At 39.0% G+C, this 15,924-nt stretch overlaps 1 long non-coding RNA gene across 2 annotated transcripts; it reads left to right on the top strand.

Moving 5' to 3' along the window:
- Nucleotides 1-2,004: 2,004 nt before the first annotated feature.
- Nucleotides 2,005-9,265, top strand: LOC139192819 (uncharacterized). Of its 2 annotated transcripts, none has more exons than XR_011577242.1 (8): nt 2,005-2,585; nt 3,204-3,262; nt 4,077-4,141; nt 5,259-6,883; nt 6,984-7,073; nt 7,336-7,402; nt 8,277-9,021; nt 9,129-9,265. It is a non-coding gene; the product is annotated as an uncharacterized lncRNA (long non-coding RNA). The 2 variants fall into 2 exon arrangements; XR_011577241.1 differs by having other exon boundaries at nt 5,189-6,883.
- Nucleotides 9,266-15,924: the final 6,659 nt, after the last annotated feature.

Genomic DNA, 15,924 nt, shown 5'->3' with positions numbered 1-15,924 from the left:
CACCTATATACGAATTAACTATAAAAACGTTATTTAAAGCACATAGGCAAAACTAGCTAATAACTTCTCATACAATGCTCAATTTTGGTATTTGAATATACCACAGTGACCTACACAACCTCAGGATCATTCCTAAATTTTTAGAATATTTTTCTGACCCCTCACGCGTCGGCGAGTGCACGACAACACACACAGCCACGCGCAAGGAATCCTAACGGATTCTCTAACTGCCGTTAGGAATATTCTGTTAAATCCCAATGGTAATTGTTAACTCTAACTGACGGCGTCAGAATATTCCGTCATAATTGACAAAATATTCCATAGTCTTCTTCCTAAATCCCCGGCGACCGTCACCATCGCCCAAAACTGGGGATTTCGAAAAATCCTATTTTCTCACTCGTTTCTTCACCATTTTCTATGAAATTTGCACCATTGGAAAGCTGAAGATGAGAGGAATGACGTTATACCTATTTTAGGACCTATAACCCATGAATTCTTACCGGAGAAATTCGAGAAAACTGGCCAATTTCGAAACTAGCTATCCCGACGTCCAATTTCTTCCAACGAACTACTGTGAGTCTCGTGAAGACCTCCTAAAGCTCCCTGTGTCCTTAAAATTCCCTGAAACACAAGATTTTACGTCCACATGAATAGTACCTCAAATCAGAGCTAGGATTTTCACGGGTTTTCGAGGGTTTCCTTACCTGAAAATGGTACCTTTGAACTCGTATGGTCCTCACGAACACAATGGTGATCTTAAAACCTTTGATCTACAAGGTTTGAAAGGGTTTCTGGGTTGGTCCGTACAAAGAAGGGAGAGAGAGAGTGAGAGTCTGCGAGAGAGAGATCACAGGAAAGAGAGAGAGAAAGGATGGGTATGTGTGTGTGTGTGTGGTCCAAAAGCCACCAATCAAAACTAAGAAAAGTCTTAGTTCTAATTGGGTCACCAATCTAAAACAATTTAACCCAATAATAATTCACACACATCAATTAACGTTCGACGATAATTCCATCATTTTACATCATCAATAATAAAAGTTCAGGATGGGCTGTGACAATAATCCTTCAAGAACATTGAAATTTAAAATAAACTTGCTAGTAAATTACATATTGATTATAATCCCTTGATGTGTCCTTCATTCAAAATAATTAATGTGCATTTTATTTAATGTCTTCCATTAAATTTTTAAATTTATTAATATACAAATTTTGATTTATTTTTTTACCCAAAAAAAGTTTTTTAAATTATTAATTTTATTTAACATTCTTCAAACATGAAAGACTCAATTAATGTACATAAATGTATTAATGTACATAAATGTATGTACCGAAATGTATTATATTGAACTAATGTATTTAAATGTTAGTACTGAAATGTATGTACCAAAATATATGCACCGAAATGTATTATATTAAATTAATGTACCTAAATGTGTGTACCGAAATGTATGCACCAAAATGTTACTACTGAAATATATTATATTGAATTAAAGTACCTAAATGTTTGTATCGAAATGTATGTACTGAAATGTGTGTACCCAAATCTATGCACCGAAATGTATTATAATGAATTTAATGTACCTAAATAAAGAAGACAAAGTACATTGAAATATATTGTATAACAAAAATTAGTTTATCTAAATGTTTACAACAAAATATATTATGATAAATGTGACAGCCCATAAAGTTTTAATAAAGGATTTTACAAAAATGCCCTTTGAGGCACGCGCATTATTCAAGGTTAATCGTTGTGTCGTGCCATCTAAGATTTGTTTTCTTGACATATCCTCATAGTACTCGTCGCTACGGACGCATGGGCGTAGACAATGCGTGATTTGGAGTTATATCGAAGAATTTATTAACGTTTGAAATTTGGGCATTTTAGGAATTATAATTTAGTAAAATCTGGAAATTTTTTTATGATAATGGACGGCCCAAATTTAATGAAGAATTAAATGGATGGCTGGGATGAGAGAAGAAGGTTTGTGGGTGTGAGTGCGTAAGAAGAAGAAGAAGAAGGCCTTGGGAGGAAAAGAAAACAGAGAAAAAAGACAGATTGGGCAAAGCTACCCAATCGGAGAAGAAGGAGGAGAGGCCGATTGGGGAGAGGAGAGAGGAAGCTGACTGGCCAACCAGAAGAAGGAAAGGAGGGAAAGGATGAGGAAGGAAAAACAGGGGATTGGTTGGGTCCATTTGACCCGCGCGGCGACCCGCTCCCGCAAGGCCATTTTCCGACGGTTTTCCGTCCAAATTTCTGGTCTTCTTCAACCTCTCATCAACCCCAAACACCTGCAACATATCCTAGCATCCTAATTGACCCAAAAATCAATGAATTTCGTGGTGATTTCGCAAAGAACACCCACACTGGTGCCACAACTTTCTTGTTCAAATTCACCCAATCCCGAAGCAATTTCTTTCAATTGCCACCACCCATACACTTTTCTTGAGGCCTAGAACAAAGCCCAAGCATTAGTTGGAGCATCGGAGTGGTTTTGGAGGTCGAATTGAAAACACCCATTTCTAGGGTTCCGCACGGATTTTGGTGAAATTGAAGTGTTTCCAGGCCAAATTGGCATTGGCCTCAGGTATAAAGTTTACTCTACTCATTGAGATCTTCAATTCTGTATTTGTTTAGAATTTTTAGAAATAGTTAGATTTTCCGGCGAGCCGGGCCGGCCAACCGCCACCCGCAGCGGCCCGTGCGGCGGCGCGTGGCCAATGGCCCGCCAATGTCATTCTTAGCATGTGTTTAAGGTTCTAGGTTCAGTTTTGATAATTGATGGACGTAAATTGAGTAATTGAACATAAGTTCATTTCGATTCGTGGTTAGATGAAAATGTGAATTGACGATCCGACCGTTGGATCATCACCAAACTTTGATACGTTGTAATACGTAATATTTTAGGATTATAGGAACTTACGGATTGGGAATCCGATTAACGGATCTTTCGGAATTGGAGTTGTAAGTTCATAAAATAGAATGTTAACCGTCACTTGGTTTTGGAAATTGACGGAGATCCGACCGTTGGATGGTAATGAAATTTTAGGATGTTGTCCTAGAGGTATATTGTGGACCTCTGGAAGATATGGATTTGAAATCTGAGTTGCAGATCTTCCGGATCGAACTACGTAGTGACGTATTTTATATAAGTTATATATTCTATCGATATGATTTCTGAGGTTGGATTTGATTATTGTTCTAGGCGCTGATCGTCATGACGCCTTGATTTGTGGTGCTAGGGAGTTATTGGGCGAACTCCAGGTGAGTGGGCAGTATTTCTGTTTATACCTATATACTATCGATTTTCCAGAAATTGAGTTTAAATGAAAGTAGGTTTTAAAATGCCATGCATGCATATTATGAGATATATGAATTGATAATTGATGCATATATATATATGTGAATTGGTGTTGTGGACGCACAGGTGAGTATCAGGTGAGTTTTATGTTATTCATGTGAATCATTGATGATGTGAATTGTGTTAAGAGCTCATAACCTGCACCCCTGGTGTTAGATATTATTCACCGCACCGCACGCTCACCTTGGATCCAAGTACGTGCATGTCGTACAGACCATGAGAGTGTTCCGACATGCTAGTCGTACAGACCACTAGAGGTGGTTCCGACTAGTAGGTGACCTTAGATTATGTGCACAGATGATTGATGAGAGAAGCACTAGAGCATATTATTACAACATTCTTATCGTACAGACTACTTCAGGTAGTTCCGACTTATGTGCAGAGTAGCGCCGTACAGGTCACCGTGGTGACTCCGGTTGGATTGGATATTGAGCTATAGAATTAACCGTACAGGACCAACTGCAAGGTCTCCGGTTGATTCCTTATTTCACCTGTTATATTGATGCATCCATATTCTGTTTTTGACATTATGACATGGCATACTTTTTGGTTTTGATAAAGATTGATGATTTGAGATATTTTAAGGTATATGCTATTATGTTATTTTTTGGGAAAGTATACAGGTTTTACAGCGAGGGGTTAGAAATGTTTTAAATGAAATGTTTTCGAAAAACTTTGTTTTACTGACCCACTCAACTTTGTTTTGCGCCCCTCCAGGTTCTAGATAGCTGAGCTTTGGTGGCCACAAGGAATCCAAAGGTGTTCTGACAGAATGCACAAAAGTAGGACTCACCCTCGGGTGTTTCATCTTAGTAATTGTATCTTTAAAGCTTCCGAACTGTGTAAATGGTTACGTCACTCTCACGTGACGGCCAGCGTGCCCTTCTTCGGGACAGGGTGTGTCAATAAATGAAATTAAAATTAAAATTAAAACAAAATAAAATTAATACATTAAAAATTAGGAAGAAAAAGAGACATAATTACAAATCAAAATATAATTAATAAATGAGGTTATTAATGTATCAAGGGATTAAAATTAGATTTTGATCTTACTCATGATTTTAATCTAAAAGTCATCTTTGCCAAAGATTAAAATGAATTTTCTATATTTATTTTTATAATATACTATAGTATAGGCAAGAGTGAGATTAAAAACAATTATAAAACACATTAAAAATAAAAGTATCAAGTAATTTAAAAATACCAAACACATTAAGAAAATTATAATAATTAATTTACAAGTGCGAAAAATGTGAAAAAATATACAAAGACTCCTGATTGCATCCTCTACGATTTGAGTATGGGTACATTATTGTTTGAATTTTTAAAACCATACAAACCCTCATGAATAGTATTTTTAAGGGAGTTCAAAATAAATAAAATTCATAATCATTAATGTACAAGTCTAAAAAATGTGAAAGCATATATAAATAAATGTGTAAGGTTCCTCAACCTTGAAACGCAACTCCCTTCATTTTTCATATCTTTGAACATTTGGTATTTTATAGTAATGTACTAATATTTTTTTAGTAGGCTCTTATTATGTTTTAAAGTAATATTAAAGTAATATTAAAGTAATATTTATTTGACAATGTTGTGTGCATATACTAATTTAGTATGGCTTTTTTTATTAGCACACCACATAATGTTGAATGCACCCCACATTAAAATTTAATATTAAGTGACTTATGTGACCTACTATGCAATGACCATTTCGACCTTATGAGGTTTAAAGAAAACACGAAATTTCTAAATACACCCCAAATTACTTTTAACCTATTATTTATTTTCTTCAACTATCAAAACTAACACACCCCGACCCGAATCAGGGCATGATGGTCGTCACATGGAGCGGAGAAATGGATTAATCATATTGAGAAGACTTTTCGTGTAATGCAGAGTCAGGGGAATCTTCCTCCTTATAGGTGGGTCGAGACGACTACCTGGTTTTTGGGTTCGGAACCTGCGTCCTGGTGGAGACAAGAGTCTTATCAGTTGACCCCAAAGGAAATTGCGGACTGGGAAGTGTTTAAACAGTTGTTTCAGAAAACGTTTATTCCCCTTGAGTATATTGATCGCAAAAAGAAAGAGTTTACTCAATTAAAGCAGGGGAAGATGACGGCAAATAAGTATTATATGAGATTCATTGACTTGTCTCACTATCATCTGGAGGTTGCTGCTAATCCAGTTGAGATGCTCCGTCGTTTTAGGTTGGGTACTAAGAAGAAATGGCATTCTATGGCGACATCGACTCCATGTGCCACTTACCAGGAGTTTTATGAGGTTTTATTGCTGATTGAGGACTTAGAAAACATGCCCAGTGAAAGTGAAGATGAAGAAGAAAAGAATGGGAACCAGAGGCAAGATGATAAAGGTAAAGGCCAATTTTAATTGATCGTGTGCTTGAAGCTCAGATGAATGATGAAGAGACCCAAGAAATAATTCAAGCAAGAAATCGAGGCAAGCTGAGTCCTAGGTACATTGGACCGTATATGATCACCGAGCGAGTCGGTGAGGTTGCTTATAGAGTTGAGTTGCTTTCAGAGTTATCAAGAGTGCACAATGTTTTTCATGCCTCTATGCTTCGTCATTATGTCTCAAATCCTTCACATGGGATACCTCCTCAACCATTGGAAATTAATCCGAATTTGACCTACGATGGGGTGCTAGTGACTATTTTGGATTGGAAAGATAAGGAGCTGAGGAATAAGGCAGTGTATTTGGTGAAAGTTTTGTGGAGAAATCATTCAATGAAAGAAGCTACTTGGGAGACAGAGGACCGGATGAGAGAGATGTATCCACGATTGTTTTATGGTTATTAGTGGATGTATTGTTGTGTTTGAATTTCAAGGACAAAATTTTTAAGGTGGGTAGATTGTCACAGCCCGTCCCGAATATGTTTATTATTTTACCCTCGATGACATGAATTTACTTAAATGCCTTGGACGTTTTGAGTTGTGTTGTGTGGTTTAGACTTGGGTAGTGGACCAATATGCTAAGTTCTAAATATTTTGGACCAATCCTTTTTATTCCTAAGTATTTGGAGCTAAAGGAATTTGTTTGTGTTGTTTGGTAGCCAATTAGGACCACACACATCCATACACACAAAAACACAACCCATTAACCCTCCATCTTTCCTCCTTCTCTCGAATTTCTGCCATCGTCCGTACCATTGTACGGACCATCTTCAAACCAACCTGTTTCTTCATGGATCGACGTTGAAAATGTAATATTCTTGTTCCCTACAGGCTCCTAAGTCCATTCGTATCAGTTTTAGGACTTGAAAACTTCGAAAACCTGAGGAACCAATATCCTAGTTTTGAGGTACTGTTCATGTGGTCGTAATTGTGGATGTGTCAAGAGATTTTAAGCTTGTAGGAAGCTTTATAACGTCCTTACGAAGCTTAGAGAAGAAAAACCAAGTAATTTGGACGTCGGGAAGTCGAGTTTGACGAGTTGTAAGTTTTAGCATGATTATCGAGTTTTCTCCATCGAGATTCTGTGGATTTCAAGCCTTGAAATTGGTAAGGTTTTGTTCTTCTAGTTAGAAGCTTCATTTTAGGACAAATTTGAGGTAATTCGGTTAAGAAATGACTGAAATATCAAGGTTTTTCGAATTTCCAGTTTTCCGGCGACGGCAACAATTACCGGAGTCGAAGGAAGAAGATGAGCGAATATTCCATCAACTTTGACAGAATATTCTAACGGCGTCAGGTTAGTTTTAACGGTATATGCTATTATTTAACGGAATATTCCCTAATGTCGTTAAGGTTACCGTCAGTGTGCCTGGCACGTGCCTCCGCATGAGCGGTGCGTGGGTGGTCGGATAATTTTTCTAAAAATATGGGAATGTTCGTGAGATTATGTTGATCACATTGGTATATTCAAACATCCCATTTGAGCAATGTATGAGAAGTTATTAACTAGTTTTGTCTATGTGCTTTAAATAATGTTTATTCAGTTATTTCGCATATAGGTGAGACCTATCCCGAGGACGAGCGCAGTCAAGGGTGGCTTAGGGGCTACGACCCTTCAACATACCAGTGAGTGGGCTTTTGGTTTTAAGTAAATATGTATATGCTTGGTATCTTTCCCAGAAAATGCATTTAAATGAGTTATGATTTAAATTGCCATGCCAAATGTTTTACATTTAGAATATGCTATGATGTTTGCATATATATATATATATATATATATATATATATATATAATTGTGATGTTGTGGATGCTCAGGTAAGCCCCAAGTGAGTTTATGAATTGTGAATGTGAATAACGGTTATGATTAATTGAGAAACATTGAACATTGAGCTCATAAACCTGCACCCCGGTGTTAGTGATTTAGCTAGAGATATGGCACAGGCCTGTATAATGTCACCTCCCGCACCATATGCTCACATTGAATCCAATTTAGGTGCACAGTCTTGTCATACAAACCATCATAGGTGGTTACGACTCGTAGGTGATTAGTGATTTATCGCACAGCTATCATGAGAGCGTAGCATTGAGCATAACTATATTACACCCAGTATTGCCGTACAGACCTTTACAGTGGTTCTGACTCGTGTGCAGTGTAGTGCCGTATAGGTCACTTGTGGTGACTCCGGCTAGATTGACTAATGAGCTATGAATTCAGCCGTACAGACCTCTGCAGGGGTTCTGGCTAATATGTTATTTTCTATGAATTTATTTTCACTTGAGTTACTTATTCTGTTTTATATTTTAGCATGACATACTTATGAATATGGATATGTGAAGCATGAATTGAAATTTATATATATATATATATATATATATATATTCCATTTCTGGGAAAGTTATACATGTTTTACAACGAGGGGTTAGAGCATTTGATAAATGAAATGGTTTTGAAAAGCTTTGTTTTTGCCCACTCACACTTTTTGTTTTGCGCCCCTCCAGGTTTTAGATAAGCTTGTTTGTTGATGGCTCATGAAGATTGATTGGAGGTACTGACAGACTATCACAAATGTAGGGCATCTTTGGGTGTCATTTAATTAGTACTTGTTTTCTGGACTGAAGTTAGGCTACTTACGCTCTGATTGTGTATTCACACATATTCTAGCACTTGTCTTAACTAGTACTCTTATGAGTTGGTTTTCATTTATTCATATTCTTTATTATCATTATTGCTTCTACACTGTGCACATGGCTACGTCACCCTCACGTGACGGCCAACATTCCCTGATTCAGGTCAGGGAAACCCATCTCACCCTCCACTCCATTATTGAATACAATTCTAACTATTGAAACTATAAAGACGTTGATTGAGAAAAAAAAATTAACGAATGGAACACAATATCAATATCTCGAAAGCTTCACATGAGGTAAAATTTCATATTTGTTATTATTTTAATTATTCAACGACATCTGTAATTATTTAAGCCTGCTTTTGCTTTCCATACTACCCAATTTCATAGGAGGCCAACCCAGTCATACCTTTTCCGTTCTTATTCATCTTCTGGGGTTTACTTTTGCTATGTTAGGTTACTCCCAGTTGCCATTTTTTAGGAAAAATCCTTTTTTGTTAGCAAAAGGCTTAAGAGACAAAGAAAAGGAGATTGGCTGTGATGGCTGTCACAGCCCGTTCTGGGATTTTATATATCGGGGACGTAAAATGACGAAATTACCCTTGACGGGTATTAAGGTATGTGTATGTGTGACATATCTTTTGGACTAAATACATTTATTTCATAAGTTTTTATAAAATTATTAAGTGGGATTAAAATGTTGGTTTGTAATTTATGTGGTTAGGGAGTTAGGAAAAAGAAATGGATGGTGAGGGGTTGTGATGGACCACACACTTCCTTCCCTCTCTCCCTCCCCCGTGTCTCTCTCTCTCCTCCATCACGGCTTTCTCTCTCTCTCTCTCCCTCTCGAATTGTACGGACAAGCTAGGAACCTCCCATTTCTTCACGGATCAAAGGTTCTAAGGTAAGATTTGAACTCCTAGTAAGCTTGTGAGTTCGTATATGTGATTTGTGGAAGTTAAAACCCACAGAATCGTCGTGAAACCCTAACCCGAAAATGTGCACTGTCCATGCACACATAAAATCTTGCATTTCAGGGAATTTAAAGCTCATAGTGAACTTAAGGAGATCCTCACGAGCTTCGGGGTACTTCGTTGGTAGAATTTGGACGTCGGAGGACTGACAACGGAGTTTTTCAAATTTGGTCGGATTATCGAGCTTTCTCAGGTAAAATCTAGTGGATTTTAGACCTTGAAACTAGTCTATCGTGATTCTACATGTTGAGGGCTTCAAATTGATATAAAATACGAAGAAAACGGTTGAGAAATGAGGGAGAACAAGGGGATTGAAAAATCCCCAGTTTTCCGACCACCGGAAAACACAGTTCGGCGAACCAAGGAAGAAGATGCGCGTGGGGGGTGCGTGTACCCGTGCCTTCCCTGGTGCGTGGGGGCGCGTGCCACGTCAAAAAAAAATTCTAAAAATTTCTCGACGTTCGTGACGTCGAGTAGGTCGATGTGGTATATTCATATACCCAAATTGAGCACCGTATGAGAAGTTATTTCGAATTGTCGGTTATGTGCATTAATTAACGTTTTTATAGTTGTTTCGCATATAGGTGACACCTATCCCGAGGACGAGCGCATCCAGGGACGTCACGAGGGCTACGACCCATCGACTTACCAGTGAATGGGCAGTTTTGTTTTCGTATATACCTATATACTATTAATTTTCCCAGAAATTGAATTTATATGAAAGTACGTTTTCAATTGCCATGCATGCATATTATGAATATTATGAATTGATATTAATGCATATATATATCTGTGAATTGGTGCTGTGGATTCACAAGTGAGTATCAGGTGAGTTTTATGTTAATCATGTGAATCATCGATAATGTGAATGGTGTTGAGAACTCATAATCTGCACCCTTGGTGTTAGTGCTTATATTATTCACCGCACCGCACGCTCACCTTGGATCCAAGTAGGTGCATGTTGTACAGACCCCGAGAGGGTTCCGACATGCTAGTCGTACAAACCACTAGAGGTGGTTCCGACTAGTAGGTGACCTTAGATTACACGCGCAGATGATTGATGAGAGAAGCACTATAGCGTATTATTTCACCATCATAGTCGTACAGACTACTATAGGTAGTTCCGACTTATGTGCAGTGTAGTGTCGTACAAGTCGCAATTTGTGACTTCGGCAGAGCCGTACAGGTCACAGTGGGTGACTCTGACTGGATGGGATATTAAACTATAGAATCAGCCGTACAGGACCATTGTAGGGTCTCCGGTTGATTTATTATTTCACCTGATTTATATTTATGCATTCATATTATATTTTGGCATGGCGTGGAATCTTCTTTCTGAAAAGCGGTGAAGGATTGTGAGTTGAGTTTTTGATGATATATATATGTTTATATACTATTTTTCTGGGAAAGTATACAGGTTTTACAGTGAGGGGTTAGAGACATTTTAAATGTAATGTTTTGGAAAGCTTTGGTTTTACTGACCCACTCAATTTTGTTTTTGCGCCCCTCCAGGTTCTAGCTAGCAGTTGGTGGCTCATGAGGTTCTCTTCGGCGTTCTGACAGACACCCTGCATGTAGGACTCACCTGCGGGTGTTGTAATTTAATTATAGTCTTACTTGACTGCACCTAGTACCTAAGCTCTAAATTGTGTGTTTTATTATATAACTCACTCTAGCACACTAGTTGGTTTTTACTGTTAGTAGTTGGTTTTTTATTCCTTCGTATTTATTATATCCTTTGCTTCTGTATCGCACTTTTGGTTACATCACACTCACGTGACGGCCAGCAAGCCCTGATTTCTGGGTCGGGGTGTGTCAGTTTGGTATCAAAGCCTAGGTTGCAGTCTTGTATAATTGTTAATGCTCTAATGATCTTTTAATGTTTTCTGTCAGAATTATGCCGCCTCGTAGAGAGTCACGCCGTGCTTCTGAACCTAATTTCCCTGATATAACTCAACTAGGGGAAGCGATGGCCCAGGCCTTTCAGAATGCAATCCGCCTTCCTCCTTCTCCTCAGATGATACCCCTGGAGACTATGTATAATTTGAAATTGGATCATTTTATGGGTAATGAAGGTCATGAAGGGGCAGAAAAATGGCTAGACCGTATTGAGATGACTTTTCAGGTGATGCAGAGTCAAGGAAATTTTCCTGCTAATAGATGGGTTGAGACCACTACTTGGTTTTTGGGACGAGAGCCTGCAGGTTGGTGGAAAAATCAAACTCAGTTTATGTCCCCTGAGATGGCAGCTGATTGGGAAGTATTCAAGGAACATTTTAAGAAAAGATTTATCCCTCCGGAGTACATTGATCGCAAGAAGTAGGAGTTCACTCGATTGAAGCAAAAGAATATGTCAACACATGAGTATTACAGGAAGTTTACAGACTTGTCTCGTTATGATCCTGATACATCTGGTAATCAGGTAGAGAAGCTTCGCCGTTTCAAGTTGGGAACTAAGAGGAAATGGCGAACTTTTGCTACTGCACTTCCTTGCAATGATTATCATGAGTTTTTCGAGATCTTGGTTCGGATGGAGGATCCTAACAACCTTCCTAGTGACAGTGAGGATGATGAGGACAAGAATGATGGTCAGAAGAAAGATGATAAGGGCAAGGGTATCTCCACTCAAGGACCCCGTAAGACACAGAATTTTAAGAAAAGTGGACCGAGTTCAAGTTCTTCCAGTGGAGTATTTAGTGTCACAGGCCTGAGAAGAGGTGGAAGATTTGCTGGCGGGGCTAGATTTCAGAGACAGAGAGATTTTGGTAGTGCTGGTGGATCTGGTGCTCCGTTGTGCCGCCGTTGTAACTTCAGACATCAGGGAGAGTGTATGAGGAATAGTGGGGCGTGCTACACTTGTGGACAAACGGGACATCGAGCGGCACAGTGTCCCTAGAGTCAGCAAAGGCCTCAGCAGCCTGTTATGCCACCTCCAGCACCGACTCAGCAAAGCTTTGGTTCAGGCAGTTATGGTTAGACGGGTCGTGGTGGTGCTTACCATTACCAAGGTGATGTTGCTCCTTATGCTCCAGGACAGTATCAGTATTCCCTAGATCCTTATTCTCGTAGTAGGTATTCCCAAGACCCTGGGGGTTTTCCTTCTTATTCTTCCATGCCAGCTAGTAGATCTCAGTGGCACCAGGGAGGTCAGCCCCGACAGGGAGAGGTTGCTGCCAGTGGTGCAGGATCATCTAGGCAGTCTAATCAGTCAGGACAGGGACGTACTTCTCAGGGGCGAGGTAACCAAGGCAACAGAGGTCGTGGTGGACGAGATCAAACTCAGGGACGTGTTAATCACATATCACTGCAAGATGCTCAGAACCATCCAGATTTGATCATGGGTACGTTAAATATTCTTGGTCATTTTGCTAGAGTTTTGATTGATTGTGGTGCGACACATTCTGTGATTTCTCATACGTTTGCTCAAATGACTCAACCTCACCCTTTGCCTCTAGGATTGGATTTAGAATTTGCCATGCCTATAGGGGATAAATGTTATGTTGATAGTGTCTATCTTGGATGTCCAGTGATGGTAGAGGGTGTAGTTATGCCAACTAATCTTATCTCGTTAGATATTTTGGATTTTTATGTGATTCGAGGGGCAGATTGGTTGCATTATAATCATGCCCATATTGATTGTTACGGGAAATCTGTTACCTTTTATCGTCCTGGATTACCAGAGGTTACTTTTGTGGGTGAAAGAAGTGGGGTGAGACATGGTGTTATTTCTGCCATGAGAGCAAAGAAGTTATTATCGAAGGGTTGTCAAGGATACTTAGCACATGTGGTGTTAAATGATGTTGTTCCTAGCAATGTAGAGGAAGTTGGAGTAGACAGGCACTATTCTGATGTATTTCCAGATGATTTGCCGGGATTGCCGCCAGACAGAGATGTGGAATTTTCCATTGATTTGCTTCCAGGTACAGATCTTATATCTTTAACTCCATACAGAATGGCTCCAGCTGAACTGAGAGAGTTGAAAATTCAGTTACAAGAATTACTTGATAAAGGTTTCATTCAACCTAGTAGGTCACCTAGGGGAGCTCCGGTATTATTTGTGAGAAAGAAATATGGAACCCTGAGATTATGCATCGATTATAGGCAATTGAATCGGGTGACAATTAAAAACCGTTATCCATTGCCTCGCATTGATGACTTGTTTGATCAGCTGAAAGGTGCATGTGTGTTCTCTAAGATTGATTTGAGATCTGGTTATTATCAGTTGAAGATTAAAGATGAAGATGTACCTAAGACGGCTTTCAGGACCCGTTACGGACATTATGAATTTCTGGTGATGCCATTTGGATTGACTAATGCACCTGCAGCTTTCATGAGGTTAATGAATGAGGTATTCCAACAATATCTTGATAAATTTGTTATTGTTTTTATCGATGATATTCTGGTATACTCTAAGTTTAAAGCAGATCATATTCGACATCTTAACTTGGTATTAAAGAATTGAGGGAACACCAGTTGTATGCCAAGTTCAGTAAATGTCAGTTTTGGTTAAATGAAGTGGCATTTTTGGGGCATGTAGTGTCGGCACAAGGAATTCAAGTAGATCCTCAAAAGATAGCAACAGTGGAAAATTGGGAACAACCGCGAACCGTCACTGAGGTACGGAGTTTTCTTGGTCTAGCAGGTTATTATCTACGGTTTGTTCAAGATTTTTCTATGATTGCTTTGCCATTAACGAAGTTAACCAGGAAGGATGTTAAGTTTGAGTGGGATGAGAATTGTGAGCAAAGTTTCCAGCAATTGAAATATTGTCTCACTCATGCTCCAGTATTGGTACTTCCTGATGATAGTGGTAACTTTGAAATTTACAGTGATGCCTCTTTGAATGGTTTAGGATGCGTTTTGATGCAGCATAATAGAGTGATCGCCTATGCCTCTCAACAGTTGAAGATTCATGAAAGGAATTATCCTACTCACGATCTTGAATTGGCAGCCATTGTTTTTGCTTTGAAGATTTGGAGGCATTATCTTTATGGTGAGAAGTGTAAGATCTTCACAGATCATAAGAGTCTTCAGTATTTATTTACTCAGCATGATCTTAATCTTCATCAACGAAGGTGGATGGAATTGCTAAGTGATTATGACTGCATTATTGAGTATCATCCGGGTCGCGCTAACGTAGTAACTGATGCACTGAGTAGGAAACCTCAAGGTCGCCTTTATGCTTTGTATGCTTGCCATGTCCCTCTTCTTGCAGAACTGAGGGCTACTGGAGTAAAGTTGGACTTAGAAGATCGAAGAGAAGCTTTTTTTGCCAGTTTCCAAGTCAAGCCAGTTTTGGTTGATCGTGTACTTGAAGCTCAGATGGTTGATGAAGAAATTCAAGAAATGATTCAATTGAGAAATGAAAGGAAAAAGAAGACCTCAGAATTCGAGAATCAGATGGCATGCTTATGAAGGAGAACAGAATGTATGTGCCGAATAATGAGGCATTAAAGAAAGAAATTTTGGATGAAGCACATTGTTCAGCTTATGCGATCCACCCAGGAGGAACTAAGATGTACCATACCATTCGACCATTTTATTATTGGTCGGTATGAAGAGAGAAATTGCTGAATATGTAAGTAGGTGTATTGTTTGTCAGCAAGTTAAAGCTGAAAGAAAGAAGCCTTTTGGGCGAATGCAACCACTTCCTGTTCCTCAGTGGAAATGGGAAAATATAACTATGGATTTCATGCATAAGCTCCTTCGTACACGAAATGGATTTGATGGTGTTTGGGTAATTGTGGATCGCCTTACCAAGTCAGCGCACTTCATTCCAGTGAGGGAAAAGTATCCCCTGAATAAATTAGCTAAGTTGTTCATCACGAAGATTGTGAAGTATCATGGAGTTCCAGTGAATATTATTTCTGATCGAGATCCAAGGTTTACTTCTAAGTTTTGGGTAGCTTTTCAGGAAGCTCTTGGTACGAAACTGCTTTACAGCACTGCTTATCATCCTCAAACCGATGGTCAATCAGAGAGACTATTTAGACGTTGGAGGATATGTTGAGATCTTCAGTGTTACAGTTTGGTGATTCTTGGCATGACCACCTAGACTTGATGGAATTTTCCTATAATAATAGTTTTCATTCGAGCATTGGTATGTCACCATTTGAGGCACTTTATGGTAGAGCTTGTCGTACACCATTATGTTGGTCAGACGTTGGCGAAAGAGTCTTAGAAGGCCCAGAGATTGTGGATGAGACTACTCAGAATATTCAGGTGATTAAGTCTAACCTGGAAGCGGCCTAGGATCGACAGAAGAGCTTAGCGGATCGACATGCCATTGATAGAATGTATAATGTGGGTGATTTTGTATTTTTGAAATTATCACCTTGGAGAGGTGTGGTGCGATTTGGAAAGAAAGGCAAATTAAGTCCTAGGTACATAGGACCTTATAAGATCACCGAGAGGGTTGGTGAAGTTACCTAAGGTTGGAATTGCCTCCGGAGTTATCTAAGGTACATAATGTGTTTCATGTCTCGATGCTTCGACATTATGTCTCAGATCCTTCACATGTAATTCCTCCACAACCTTTGGAGATTA

The sequence above is a fragment of the Malus domestica genome, chromosome 16, assembly GCF_042453785.1.
Source record: "Malus domestica chromosome 16, GDT2T_hap1".
Classification (NCBI taxonomy): domain Eukaryota; kingdom Viridiplantae; phylum Streptophyta; class Magnoliopsida; order Rosales; family Rosaceae; genus Malus; species Malus domestica.
Note: the sequence above shows the minus strand (reverse complement) of the source record. Positions and strands in the feature narration are given on the sequence as shown.